At 38.6% G+C, this 14,760-nt stretch overlaps 1 long non-coding RNA gene across 1 annotated transcript in view; it reads right to left on the minus strand.

Annotated features, from left to right (window-relative positions):
• The window catches only part of LOC137084778 (uncharacterized), a 168,956-nt gene that overhangs the window by 144,795 nt on the left and 9,401 nt on the right, over positions 1 to 14,760 (minus strand). The window contains exon 2 of the long non-coding RNA XR_010906799.1: positions 6,596 to 6,713. This is a non-coding gene — a long non-coding RNA (uncharacterized lncRNA). The remainder of the gene's footprint in view (positions 1 to 6,595; positions 6,714 to 14,760) is intronic.

The following is a 14,760-nucleotide window of genomic DNA, read 5'->3' on the forward strand; positions in this document are numbered from 1 at the left end:
AAGGATTCAGGAGACCAAAAAACACACTCCCATCAAAATATGTCAACCACACCCAAAGTTATAAGCGTTTGAAAAAAAAAATTCTCCACTAGGTGGCGCTGTTTCGAAACTTCTCAGGCTACTTCAGGGCATCGTGGTGATGACCCATACCAAGTTTCATAACAATCTGTTCATGCGTTCATAAAATACAGCATTTTTGCACATAATTCAAAATGGCCGACATCCAAAATGGCCGACATGGTAAAATTGGATATCAGTCGACTCGGCATGACGCCCTGAATCTAATGAGACCAATTTTATGATTTTTGGATAAACGGTTCAGAAGTTATAAGCCAAAATAGGCATTTTTCATATCTCCGGACAGGTAGGTGGCGCTGCGCCGAAACGCTGCATGTTGCTTCAAGTTATGCTTGTGATGACATGTACCAAGGTTGGTTTGAATACGATAAAGCGTTGCGGAGATATAGCCTTTAGTGTGTTTTTGCAACCTCCACGTAAAATTTGTTTGTGCGTTTATTGAAAACGATTGGACGAATCAACTTGAATTCCATAACTTTTTGTCAACATGCTCTGAAGATGATCTGTTTCAATTTTCGTGAAAATCGGAGCAACGGCCTAGGAGGAGTTCGAAAAAGTAGGTTTTTCAGAAAATTCAAAATGGCGGGAAAATTTGCATACCGGAAAATGACATCATAGGGTGAAATCGAATCGGCTTGAGCCAAGGAATCCGATGAAAAAAGAATTTTGTTTCTAGCCCTTAGGGGTCAAAAGTTATAAGCATAAATATGAGTGAAACTTTGGACAGGTGGTGGCGCTAGAGGGATTGAGTTAGAGGCACCAAATTTGCTATAGTGACAGCTCAGACTGGCCTCTATGAGTGTGCCAAATTTCACAACTTTTTACCATACGGTTCTATGGGCTGCCAGAGACTCCTATGGCGGAAGAAGCAGAATAATAATAATAGGAACACTAACGATTTCAATAGGTGCCTCCGCACCTTCGGTGCTTGGCCCCTAAATATAGCTGCAAGCAGCCATTATCGGGGCCAAGCGCAAAGAAGAAGACAAGACATGCCAGCATGGCTGGAAGTCTCAAGCCAACTGCAACAATGAGCCATTAAGGACCTATTAAGTTGATTTTAGGCAAAATAGCAGTCAAATTTTAAATACAGTCAATAATAATGGTTTAATGGTTTATCACTTTCGACCAATAGGTGTCACTGTTACGAAACTGATGTGGTTTAGTCAGATTGAGATGACAATGACACATGCAAAGTTTGGTGTCAATATGTCAAAGCATTGCAGAGATACAGCCTCAAGAGTAATTTTTGCATCATGGCTCAACTCTGTTGCAGTGGTATATGAAAACTGTTTTGTCTATCAATCCGAAATCCATAAGTATTTGTCAGCATGGTCTGAAGACGATACGGATCAATTTTGGTGAAAATCGGACAAACGGTCTAGGATGAGTTTGAAAAAGTAGATTTTTAACAAATAACAAGACGGAGCACAGATATGTTTGCAAAATATGGCAAAATTGGTATCTATCTTCTCGGCATGAGCCAATGAATGTATTATGACCAGTCTCATTACAATAGGCTAATTTAATCAAAAGTTATTAGCATTTTTGTACATTTTATTACAACTTTTGACCACAAGGTGGCGCTGCCCCGAAACTTTTTGAATATCTTCGGGACATAGAGCGGAAGACACATACCGAGTTTTGTAACGATACACTAGTGCATTCTTAAATTATAGCATTAGCATTTTAAACCGTAATACTGCATTGAAGTCAATGGGAATTTCATGTTTTGTTTTATTATAGCGCCACCAAGAGGCACAATCCCACCAATTTTTTTATGTGTCCTCGTAGTGAGCCCATACATATGTGTGTCAAGTTTGGTGAAAATATTTCATTTTGTTTTGGAGTTATAGACATTTATATGAAAAAACACGTAAAAAATGACTGACACCTGACTTTGATTGGATTTTACTACCCCTTACTATCAATATTTTGAGATTTGGGCATTAGCGTATAGCTATCGACCTATGTTTCCGAACTTCTGAGGCTGGTTTCGTCTCGATCGGACTAGCGGTTTCGAAGATATCAGCAAATGTTTTTTAAGCACTAAATTACAACTCTGCGCAAACCATATGCCGAAACCTGGCAAGTCTGGTATCGTTGGAGTCGGCAAGGATTCAGGAGACCAAAAAACACACTCCCATCAAAATATGTCAACCACACCCAAAGTTATAAGCGTTTGAAAAAAAAAATTCTCCACTAGGTGGCGCTGTTTCGAAACTTCTCAGGCTACTTCAGGGCATCGTGGTGATGACCCATACCAAGTTTCATAACAATCTGTTCATGCGTTCATAAAATACAGCATTTTTGCACATAATTCAAAATGGCCGACATCCAAAATGGCCGACATGGTAAAATTGGATATCAGTCGACTCGGCATGACGCCCTGAATCTAATGAGACCAATTTTATGATTTTTGGATAAACGGTTCAGAAGTTATAAGCCAAAATAGGCATTTTTCGTATCTCCGGACAGGTAGGTGGCGCTGCGCCGAAACGCTGCATGTTGCTTCAAGTCATGCTTGTGATGACATGTACCAAGGTTGGTTTGAATACGATAAAGCGTTGCGGAGATATAGCCTTTAGTGTGTTTTTGCAACCTCCACGTAAAATTTGTTTGTGCGTTTATTGAAAACGATTGGACGAATCAACTTGAATTCCATAACTTTTTGTCAACATGCTCTGAAGATGATCTGTTTCAATTTTCGTGAAAATCGGAGCAACGGCCTAGGAGGAGTTCGAAAAAGTAGGTTTTTCAGAAAATTCAAAATGGCGGGAAAATTTGCATACCGGAAAATGACATCATAGGGTGAAATCGAATCGGCTTGAGCCAAGGAATCCGATGAAAAAAGAATTTTGTTTCTAGCCCTTAGGGGTCAAAAGTTATAAGCATAAATATGAGTGAAACTTTGGACAGGTGGTGGCGCTAGAGGGATTGAGTTAGAGGCACCAAATTTGCTATAGTGACAGCTCAGACTGGCCTCTATGAGTGTGCCAAATTTCACAACTTTTTACCATACGGTTCTATGGGCTGCCAGAGACTCCTATGGCGGAAGAAGAAGAAGAAGAAGAAGCAGAATAATAATAATAGGAACACTAACGATTTCAATAGGTGCCTCCGCACCTTCGGTGCTTGGCCCCTAATAATAGGAACACTAACGATTTCAATAGGTGCCTCCGCACCTTCGGTGCTTGGCCCCTAAATATATAAACTGTTATACAGCCTGTAAAAAGAAAAAAAACATGCTGAATGGACGCTTTAAATGTCCAATGCTCATTAGTGGTCAAACCTAAAACATAGAGCCCTTTGCTTTCTGCGATGCGTAAAACACAAACGGAATCACGAAATCACAGAATCATTAAAAAAATTATAATCATTTACTGTAGCCTATAACATGGAATTTCACCGAATTTGTAACATTTTTGCTGAATAAGTAAAAATCGAATTAAATAAAATTGTGATATAGACTACTGCAAAAACACTATTAATGTTACTTTCAATCCTGAATGTTCTGCGCGTCTCTGTGTAAATGAAAGGAGCAGACATGAATGTATGAACTTCACATCCAGAGTCACTTCATGAGCATTTTACACTTTCATTTGAGAAAAACAATCGTATCATAAACACAAGGATGCTCAAACGTCTGCATGTAAAAGTTATTAAATTCTGCTGTACAAAGGTTGATATTTCTCTGTCTCAATGAAATAATAATAATAATAAATATAGCTGCAAGCAGCCATTATCGGGGCCAAGCGCAAAGAAGAAGACAAGACATGCCAGCATGGCTGGAAGTCTCAAGCCAACTGCAACAATGAGCCATTAAGGACCTATTAAGTTGATTTTAGGCAAAATAGCAGTCAAATTTTAAATACAGTCAATAATAATGGTTTAATGGTTTATCACTTTCGACCAATAGGTGTCACTGTTACGAAACTGATGTGGTTTAGTCAGATTGAGATGACAATGACACATGCAAAGTTTGGTGTCAATATGTCAAAGCATTGCAGAGATACAGCCTCAAGAGTCATTTTTGCATCATGGCTCAACTCTGTTGCAGTGGTATATGAAAACTGTTTTGTCTATCAATCCGAAATCCATAACTATTTGTCAGCATGGTCTGAAGACGATACGGATCAATTTTGGTGAAAATCGGACAAACGGTCTAGGATGAGTTTGAAAAAGTAGGTTTTTAACAAATAACAAGACGGAGGACAGATAGGTTTGCAAAATATGGCACAATTGGTATCCATGTTCTCGGCATGAGCCATTGACTGTATTATGACCAGTTTCATTACAATGGGTTAATTTAATCAAAAGTTATTCGCATTTCTGTACATTTTATTACAACTTTTGACCACAAGGTGGCGCTACCCCGAAACTTTTTGAGTATCTTCAGGACATGGAGCGGAAGACACATACCGAGTTTTGTAACGATACGCTAATGCATTCTTAAATTATAGCATTAGCATTTTAAACCGTAATACTGCATTGAAGTCAATGGGAATTTCATGTTTTGTTTTATTATAGCGCCACCAAGAGGCACAATCCCACCAATTTTTTTATGTGTCCTCGTAGTGAGCCCATACATATGTGTGTCAAGTTTGGTGAAAATATCTCATTTTGTTTTGGAGTTATAGACATTTATATGAAAAAACACGTAAAAAAGGACTGACACCTGACTTTGATTGGATTTTACTACCCCTTACTATCAATATTTTGAGATTTGGGCATTAGCGTATAGCTATCGACCTATGTTTCCGAACTTCTGAGGCTGGTTTCGTCTCGATCGGACTAGCGGTTTCGAAGATATCAGCAAATGTTTTTTAAGCACTAAATTACAACTCTGCGCAAACCATATGCCGAAACCTGGCAAGTCTGGTATCGTTGGAGTCGGCAAGGATTCAGGAGACCAAAAAACACACTCCCATCAAAATATGTCAACCACACCCAAAGTTATAAGCGTTTGAAAAAAAAAATTCTCCACTAGGTGGCGCTGTTTCGAAACTTCTCAGGCTACTTCAGGGCATCGTGGTGATGACCCATACCAAGTTTCATAACAATCTGTTCATGCGTTCATAAAATACAGCATTTTTGCACATAATTCAAAATGGCCGACATCCAAAATGGCCGACATGGTAAAATTGGATATCAGTCGACTCGGCATGACGCCCTGAATCTAATGAGACCAATTTTATGATTTTTGGATAAACGGTTCAGAAGTTATAAGCCAAAATAGGCATTTTTCGTATCTCCGGACAGGTAGGTGGCGCTGCGCCGAAACGCTGCATGTTGCTTCAAGTCATGCTTGTGATGACATGTACCAAGGTTGGTTTGAATACGATAAAGCGTTGCGGAGATATAGCCTTTAGTGTGTTTTTGCAACCTCCACGTAAAATTTGTTTGTGCGTTTATTGAAAACGATTGGACGAATCAACTTGAATTCCATAACTTTTTGTCAACATGCTCTGAAGATGATCTGTTTCAATTTTCGTGAAAATCGGAGCAACGGCCTAGGAGGAGTTCGAAAAAGTAGGTTTTTCAGAAAATTCAAAATGGCGGGAAAATTTGCATACCGGAAAATGACATCATAGGGTGAAATCGAATCGGCTTGAGCCAAGGAATCCGATGAAAAAAGAATTTTGTTTCTAGCCCTTAGGGGTCAAAAGTTATAAGCATAAATATGAGTGAAACTTTGGACAGGTGGTGGCGCTAGAGGGATTGAGTTAGAGGCACCAAATTTGCTATAGTGACAGCTCAGACTGGCCTCTATGAGTGTGCCAAATTTCACAACTTTTTACCATACGGTTCTATGGGCTGCCAGAGACTCCTATGGCGGAAGAAGAAGAAGAAGAAGAAGAAGAAGCAGAATAATAATAATAGGAACACTAACGATTTCAATAGGTGCCTCCGCACCTTCGGTGCTTGGCCCCTAATAATAACACTAAAATTAATAATAATGAATTATTATTAAAACTTTTATAATAAAGCTTTTTAATAAAGCCGTTTCATTTTATATGATCAAAAGATAAATGTAATGTTTTATGCCTTCTTTTGATTTCTTCATTTTATTATTACTTCATTATGTTTTTATGAATTCAGTTAATTCAACATGCTTTTTTATTATTGCAATTTAATTAAACAATTAAAATGGAATCTAGAAAACTTAAAATGAAAAAAAAACTGAATTTGGTAAAAAAAAAAAAAAAAAAAAAAAAAAACGGAATTTGAGAAATAAATAAATAAAACGATTTGAGGACAACTTCATTGGGCCCTTAACTCTTTTGAAGCATTCTAGAGAAGTAAATTGAGATCAGAATAATGTATTCTTTTAATTCATAAATCAAATGCAATTGATTTATATGCAATTTTTCAGGCATTACTGGGAATTCTAACAGAAAAGGGCTAAAAAGGAGAACAAATATGGATCAGTGACTAAATAAATTAAATGGAATATAATGATGTAGCTTGATAAAGCAGTCTGTAAAGGTTGTGTCATGATAGTGGGCACACTTACTGGTGGGAAAGCCAATCACAATAAACTCCGTGATGATAAGTGGTCCGATAGAACACTAATAGGACTGTAACCGCATTTCATGACGTCTTCACCAGAACGAGTCTTGCAGGAGGCGGCTCTGGAAAAATCACATTGCCATTTAGTAAACTACTAAAGTTTTAAAAACCAAAGGCTTAATCCAAAACAGACCGTAGAGCAGCACGTCCCCATAAAGAGAGGAAGAATGGCAAAGTTTTAAGCCTACAGTACATTTCTGACACTTCAAAAATTAGTACTTTTTTTGCATATTCATAAAAGCCAAATCCATTGAAACACTAAATTTGTTAGAAATACTTAAAAGCAACAACAAATTTGCTAGCTTTAGTGCTGTGATTTTATATGAAGCATCAAGTGGATTTTGCGGTTGCACAGAGGACACTATATTCAGCAAGAAACCCACAACGATGACAGCAATTTCTCAAAATACACGGGTAGTCAATGTGACTAATGTATATCTAATAGACTTTAACATTTGTATTCCACATGTTTACGCTTAGGAACTTACAGTCGTATTCAGAATATGTGGCAAATAATTGCAATATCAATACTACAATATTTTCACTACAAATTATTTAATTGCTACAAATATTATGTTCCAATAGGCAATTTTTTAAAGAGTATATAGCTTATTACAGCAAAACTAATGTTGAGATGAATTTATCTAAAAATCTAACCTCTGGGAAAAAAAAAAAAAACTAAAATCGCTGAAATTGATATTCAGGATGACTACATCCTAAGTTATATTTAATAAAAAAATAAAAAAATCCTTATTAATTGCAAACAGAATCTATTGTCTTCACCTGAATCTAAAGTCTTTAGTACAACAGAGAACGTGATTGTATCTGTATTCTGTACCTGTAGTGTAAATGTATGGGTGAAATTCAAGTATATGTATGTACGTATTTATTTATTATATATATATATATATATATATATATATATATATATATATATATATATATATATATATATATATATATATATATATATATACATACACACACACACACACACACACACACACACACACACACACACACACACACACACACACACAGTGCCTTCGTCCCCCTTGAACTTTGCGACCTTTTGCCACATTTCAGGCTTCAAACATAAAGATATAAAACTGTAATTTTTGTGAAGAATCAACAAGAAGTAAGACACAATCATGAAGTGGAACGAAATTTATTGGATATTTCAAACTTTTTTAACAAATCAAAAACTGAAAAATTGGGCATGCAAAATTATTAGGCCCCTTTACTTTCAGTGCAGCAAACTCTCTCCAGAAGTTCAGTGAGGATCTCTGAATAATCCAATGTTGACCTAAATGACTAATAATGATAAATAGAATCCACCTGTGTGTAATCAAGTCTCTGTATAAATGCACCTGCACTGTGATAGTCTCAGAGGTCCGTTTAAAGCACAGAGAGCATCATGAAGAACAAGGAACACACCAGGCAGGTCCGAGATACTGTTGTGGAGAAGTTTAAGGACAAGGACAAGACTGATCAGAGATGCAGCCAAGCGGCCCATGATCACTCTAGATGAACTGCAGAGATCTACAGCTGAGGTGGGAGACTCTGTCCATAGGACAACATCAGTCGTATACTGCACAAATCTGGCCTTTATGGAAGAGTGGCAAGAAGAAAGCCATTTCTTAAAGATATCCATAAAAAGTGCTGTTTAAAGTTTGCCACAAGCCACCTGGGAGACACACCAAACATGTGGAAGAAGGTGCTCTGGTCAGATGAAACCAAAATTGAACTTTTTGGCAACAATGCAAAACGTTATGTTTGGCGTAAAAGCAACACAGCTCATCACCCTGAACACACCATCCGCACTGTCAAACATGGTGGTGGCAGCATCATGGTTTGGGCCTGCTTTTCTTCAGCAGGGACAGGGAAGATGGTTAAAATTGATGAGAAGACGGATGGAGCCAAATAGAGGACCATTCTGGAAGAAAACCTGATGGAGTCTGCAAAAGACCTGAGACTGGGACGGAGATTTGTCTTCCAACAAGACAATGATCCAAAACATGAGGCAAAATCTACAATGGAATGGTTCAAAAATAAACATATCCAGGTGTTAGAATGGCCAAGTCAAAGTCCAGACCTGAATCCAATCGAGAATCTGTGGAAAGAACTGAAAACTGCTGTTCACAAAAGCTCTCCATCCAACCTCACTGAGCTCGAGCTGTTCTGCACGGAGGAATGGGCAAAAATTTCAGTCTCTCAATGTGCAAAACTGATAGAGACATACCCCAAGCCACTTACAGCTGTAATCGCAGCAAAAGGTGGCGTTACAAAGTATTAATTTAAGGGGGCCGAATAATTTTGCATGCCAAATTTTTCAGTTTTTGATTTGTTAAAAAAGTTTGAAATATCCAATAAATTTCATTCCATTTCATGATTGTGTCCCACTTCTTGTTGATTCTTCACAAATAATACTCTCAGATACCTTTAAGTTTTGTATTTTAATATGGCCCTTGGTGCTAATTTCCATAATAATCTAGCAAACCCTATTTAACTTGAAGCAAACTTTCCAATTTTCACTGACGTTGCAAGATGGCAAGCCACTCTTAGGTTACTGAAACTTCTAGAATATTGAAGCTTTACAAAGACACTAATTCGTTCAAGTACCCAAAAAGGTATGCAAGACCAATGCACAAGAGGACAGAACAATGCAGAGACTTTCAATGTGGAATCGCTGGAATCACTCGCCAGTTCAGAGCTGAACACAGTAAGGATCTGTTTTGCCATACAGTGTCATTTAAGAGAATTCAGACCGAATGCTCACTCTGCAGTGACCAAGCTTCTCAGCAGAAAGAATCAAAAGGCTAGACTAACCTTTGCTGAGGAGCATGTTGTGTGAACAGAAGAGAACTGGTCCAAAGTTCATTTTAGTGATGAATGCAAGTTTAATTTATTTGTGTCTGATGGAAAACATTACGTTTGGCATCAAACTGGGGAAAGATTGAAATCAAAGTGCCCAAATAAGTCAGTGAAAGATGGAGGAGGAAGTGGCATGGTTTTGGGGAGGCTTCTGCAGCAGGAGTTGGGCCTATCATACAGCTACATGGCAGAACCTCAGAACCTGTTTATCAGAACCTCCTTCGGCAACATGGTTCCTTCACTGTAGGGGTGTCCATGGTTAACCTATTGACCGATTAACCGTTAAAAATTGCGTAACCGAGTGAAACATTTTGCTCGGTTAAGTGGCGTCAATGACGTGCTTTGAATTTAGTTGTAATATATTTTTGCACCCCTAGAGACCGCCAGAGCGCTCCCAGACATTTGTAATATCCACAAGAAGAAGTCATGACCAGCTTTCTAAGCGGGCAAAGAAAGCGTGGGAGCACTTTAAAAATGAGAGTGACGGGGCAAAATGCAAGTATTGCAATGCAGTGCTTACCGCATTTTTCAGGCTATAAGTCGCTCCGGAGTATGAGTCGCATCAGTCAAAAAATGCGTCATGAAGAGGAAAATAACATAAGTCACACTGGACTATAAGTCGCATTAGGGCAGAAGCAGAGCGGGAGCCGCGCACGCTGTGCATAACAGATCAGAAGAAAGAAAGTTTGAAGTGAGAAACTTGTGAATGACTAGAGAAAAGCAGAGGTTACTTTAACTGTAATGAAGAAAACAAAAAAACTAATCGCGGACTGAAAGCAAGATGGCCAGAGCTGAGGAACGAGTCCACAGATGCTTGAACTCTGCCGGGAGAGGCTCAGCCGCGCGAGTCAAACGCTGTGAGAACCATTCTCGGCTACATATTTTACTACATGCCCTAATCATGCAGGCGCCCTCGCGGCCACTTGCATTGCTCGTGAACTGGAGCGCATCTCATCCTAATTTAACGAAACTCAGCGTACGCCTCACAGACATGAAATATATCTTAAGAAAGCTTGAAATGTCTTTTAACAATTTAAAACGAAAAGAAATAGGCTACTCTCTGTTTATGTAATCCATGATGGCATTTCTCTCTATAGGCACGTTCACTACGGAGATGGCGGTCGTCAAATTAATAAACTAAAAATAACCCTGACACACACTATGGTTAACCGAGTATTAACCGCTAAGGGCCTCGGTTAACGGTTAATGAAAAACTTGAAAACGTGCAGCCCTACTTCACTGCGAGCATCTCCCAATAAGCCCGCAATGTTTATGCAAGACAATGCCCTCGATCACACTCCAAATCGGGTAAAGCAGTTCCTTGAAAGTGAGAACATTGAAATAATGAAATGGCCAGCCCAGTCTGATCTAAACCCCACTCAAAATCTATGTAAAATCATTGGCGACAAAGTTATGGCTAAGAAACCCACTACAGTTACCGAACTGTGGAAGAGACTGGAAGAAGAGTGGGCCGAGATCACACCGGAGCAGTGTGAGTATCTAGTGATGTCCTGTGGGTGCAGATGTGCTGAGCTCATTCAAAGCAAGGGCCTGTACACTTCCTACTAATTTTTGACTGCTGTAAGCATCACATTTTAGTTGTAATGTTTTTTTTTTTTTTGTGCTGCATAGGTTATTGTTCTCTAATTTTGATCACAGTGTTTTTGACAAAATAAAGGTTTTTGTTGAAGTACCTTGGTGTTTTGTAAAACATGCTAGCAGAACAATGGTATACCCACAGCTAATCGTCCTTCAAACTTTAATCAATGAATATCAACAATATTTCTAAAAAAAATCAAATGTTTCTAAATTGTTCTCTAATTTTGATCTCTTTGATGTATGTATGTATGTGTATATATATATATATATATAGAGAGAGAGAGAGAGAGAGAGAGAGAGAGAGAGAGAGAGAGAGAGAGAGAGAGAGAGAGAGAGAGAGAGAAAGAAAGAGTAATGCAATTGAGCAGACCATAATTTCTGTAATTTCTACAGACCATAATTTCATAAGGTCTTGAAGAACAAAGAGATTCAATCTGCCAACATAAAGAATGCCAAGTCTGTTTTCTATCAGTGGTCCACCAACATACCTTTAAAAGACTGCAACAATGTGTTTGAAATCTAAAATGTAATGGTAGGTGTAAGATTAAATCCATCAAGGACATTAGCATTTAAAGGCAGAAGAATGTGTAAATGAATGAAAACAAGAAAACCACAAACTACCGAATAACTGAATAATGGAAGAACGTTTTTAGCTGTAAGCGAAAGACCATTCTCTGTTCACGGTCATGTTCTCTGTGGAGTGTTTTCATAGGTTTAAATATTTTCAAGCAATTAGGTGAGGAGCTATGAACAAATTATTATCGACAGAGCTGTCTTTGTGGACTGACATGTTTTCACCCTTAGAAAACGACATGCGTGATTTACAGATGGGAGGTGATTCTGTCTTCAGAATTGTTTACGAGATTCAGAGATGCCAGATATTTGCTGAGCTCTCGTGTCATTGTGGTGATTGTAATCACCAAAAGCTTTTGGAATTTCCTGTAATATAACATTGATAATACACCTCCTCCTGGTTGAAACAATGGTATTTATTAATAAGCAATTGTTTACTTAAAGGAACCGGTTTACAGCATTATTTGCATGGCAAAATACAGGGCATCAATGGCTGGATCCATACCAGCAAAGCGGTCACAAGGCTGAGCATCCTCCTTTGAAGCCTCATCGCTCAGAAAGCTTTTTACAAAATGTTTGAAGTGTCGGCCTGTGTAATAATGATTTATAATTCTCTTGAACTGATGCAAAATTTGCTGGTAAAAAATTATTTTTAAAATAAAATAAATTGTGCCCGGAGGGTCAGGCTGGGATTCAAAAGGAGATCACCCAGGAGCGGCAAATGATTTAATAAGCCACCAGTATCAGGACGGCTAGATGGAGGGGAGCAGGAGGAGGCATTTCAAAGCGTGTCTAATTAAAATCAGTTTATTAGCGTGTCAATCTTTTCAGATGCAATCCCACAACCAAATATGGACTGAATGGACACTGCATGGACAAGTGTGTGGTGTCTTTGGTCGATGTAGATTCTTATTGTCCTTTTCTACTGCTGCTCAATTTGCACACACACACACACACAAACACATACACACACAAAACACATTTTGTAACATTAATAAACCCTACATTTTAGATAATTTTAGAATAAGAGAGAAAAGAGGAATTAACTACCACAACCCCATCCTTCTCTTTTTCTCTTATTCCTCGGGGAAACAGTAGATAAATATTTAAATTCACTTTCATCAGTGTGACTGCATAGTGATTATCAAAATCTGAAAGCATGTTTGGTTTAATTTTCATGCGGGATGTGGGTTAAAATTTCTAGGGAGGTAACAACAGTAATTCTGGCAGCTTCACATTTTTATAATCATACTTACATTTATGATTATGGAGGAGGGGTGAGACATGAAAAAGGAAAATGACACTGGAAAGGCATAAGATGCCAGTAGCCTGTAAGTGCTGTTACAAAAAGGGCCAGTAAATTGTCAATTTACAAGAGCCCTCTTTTCAATAGCTCGCCACTTATGGTAGCATGGAGCAATAGTGCACTCTGAAAAGTAGTTCAGCACCCGGCAACAATACACTGAGTCCAGTGGGTTGCACCTCAACAATTCAGCTACTTTTCTTATTGTCTGCATTTAAAATAGATCACCATATATGCAGAGGCACAAAACAATGTCAATCTCATAGAAAAATGATATTGTAAAACACACCCAACCCTGTCCTTAGCCGTCTCTCATTTCGAAGGCTGCGTCAGCCGCATACGTCATAAAGGATGTCTTACTTCAGAACAGTAAACATTATAAAAGGTACCATAATTCCTAATGAAACATAAAATGTTGTAATTTCTTAAAGACTTTGGAATGTAATGGTCAGTTTACTGAAATTAAGCAGCCTCAATGATGTATGAGGCAGACAAATGTGACCTCCAAAAAACGCTGTCTTCTAAATGTTTTTAAATAATAAAATATTTTTTTAATAAAACATTTAATTGAATTAGATTCACTTATTAAAGGGGGGGTGAAACACTCAGTTTCAGTCAGTGTCATGTCAATCTTGAGTACCTATAGAGTAGCATTGCATCCTGCATATCTCCGAAAAGTTTTTATTTTTTTAATAATTATATAAGAAAGATGCGCTGTTCCGAGTCTTTCCGAAAAAAGCCGAGCGGGTGGGGGCGTGTCGTGTGAGCGGAGCTAAATAATGACGTGTGCAGCAGCGCGCTGTGTGTTGAGTCGAGTGCATCCCTAACAGCGGAAAAAAACTTTATTCAAAATAAAAATATGGCTTTTAATCGGATACAGCCATACATCTATGATCCGGAATCAGACCCAGAGGCTGCAGTTGAACAGGAGCAGCAGCAAAAACGACTAGAGCAGGACGTCTATATGTGGTAAGTTACAAGTTATACACTAACTATATAATATGCTTAGCGGCTTGTGTTATTTACATATTTATACTTGAATTATATCGTCGTATTTTTGTCTTTGAAGGTGTACATGTGGGAAGTGCAGTTGTGCACGTGTGTTTGTGTGTTTACGCGTGGTTTGTGTAGACAGTAAGGTGACTAAAAGCAGTCTCACTCACCCTTCTAACGTTGGGACTGCTCCATCCTTCAGCATTAGGCGATTGGGAAAATTCGGCGTCGAGCTGGGCCTTGTTTATGAAACAGCGAACAGATATAAACATTCGCGCAACTCAGTTGCTGATCCGGAAAAGCAAATTACATCCACTGTTGCCTTAACGCGGGGTTTTTGGCGAATCTGTGCAGGACTGTCTTGGTCTGGCAACCAAAAACCCACTTTTTTGGTGACATTGTTATGTGCTATGTGTAATTGTCACCTGTCCAGCATCCTACAAGCCCCGCTTTGATGGGCGTAGGCTGTTGCTTTCGCTCTCTCCCTCGCTCTCTCTCACGCGCAGGCTGTTGCTTTCGCTCTCTCCCTCGCTCTCTCTCACGCGCTTCCGGTAGAATTGTCCGTAAGGCCCATACAAGGAAATTCCGCCCCCACTAACGTCAATGGGGACGCATGATCTCAAAAAACTTGCCGAAACTTATGACTAACCGGAAGTAGTATTTTTGACAAAGAAATACTCCCATCAAACGTCCACCTTAACTTTTGAAACTTTGTCTATGTTTAGTATGGGATTCCAAGTCTTTAACAGTGTAAAAAGATCAGTATG

This window comes from Pseudorasbora parva, chromosome 1, assembly GCF_024679245.1.
Source record: "Pseudorasbora parva isolate DD20220531a chromosome 1, ASM2467924v1, whole genome shotgun sequence".
NCBI lineage: Eukaryota > Metazoa > Chordata > Actinopteri > Cypriniformes > Gobionidae > Pseudorasbora > Pseudorasbora parva.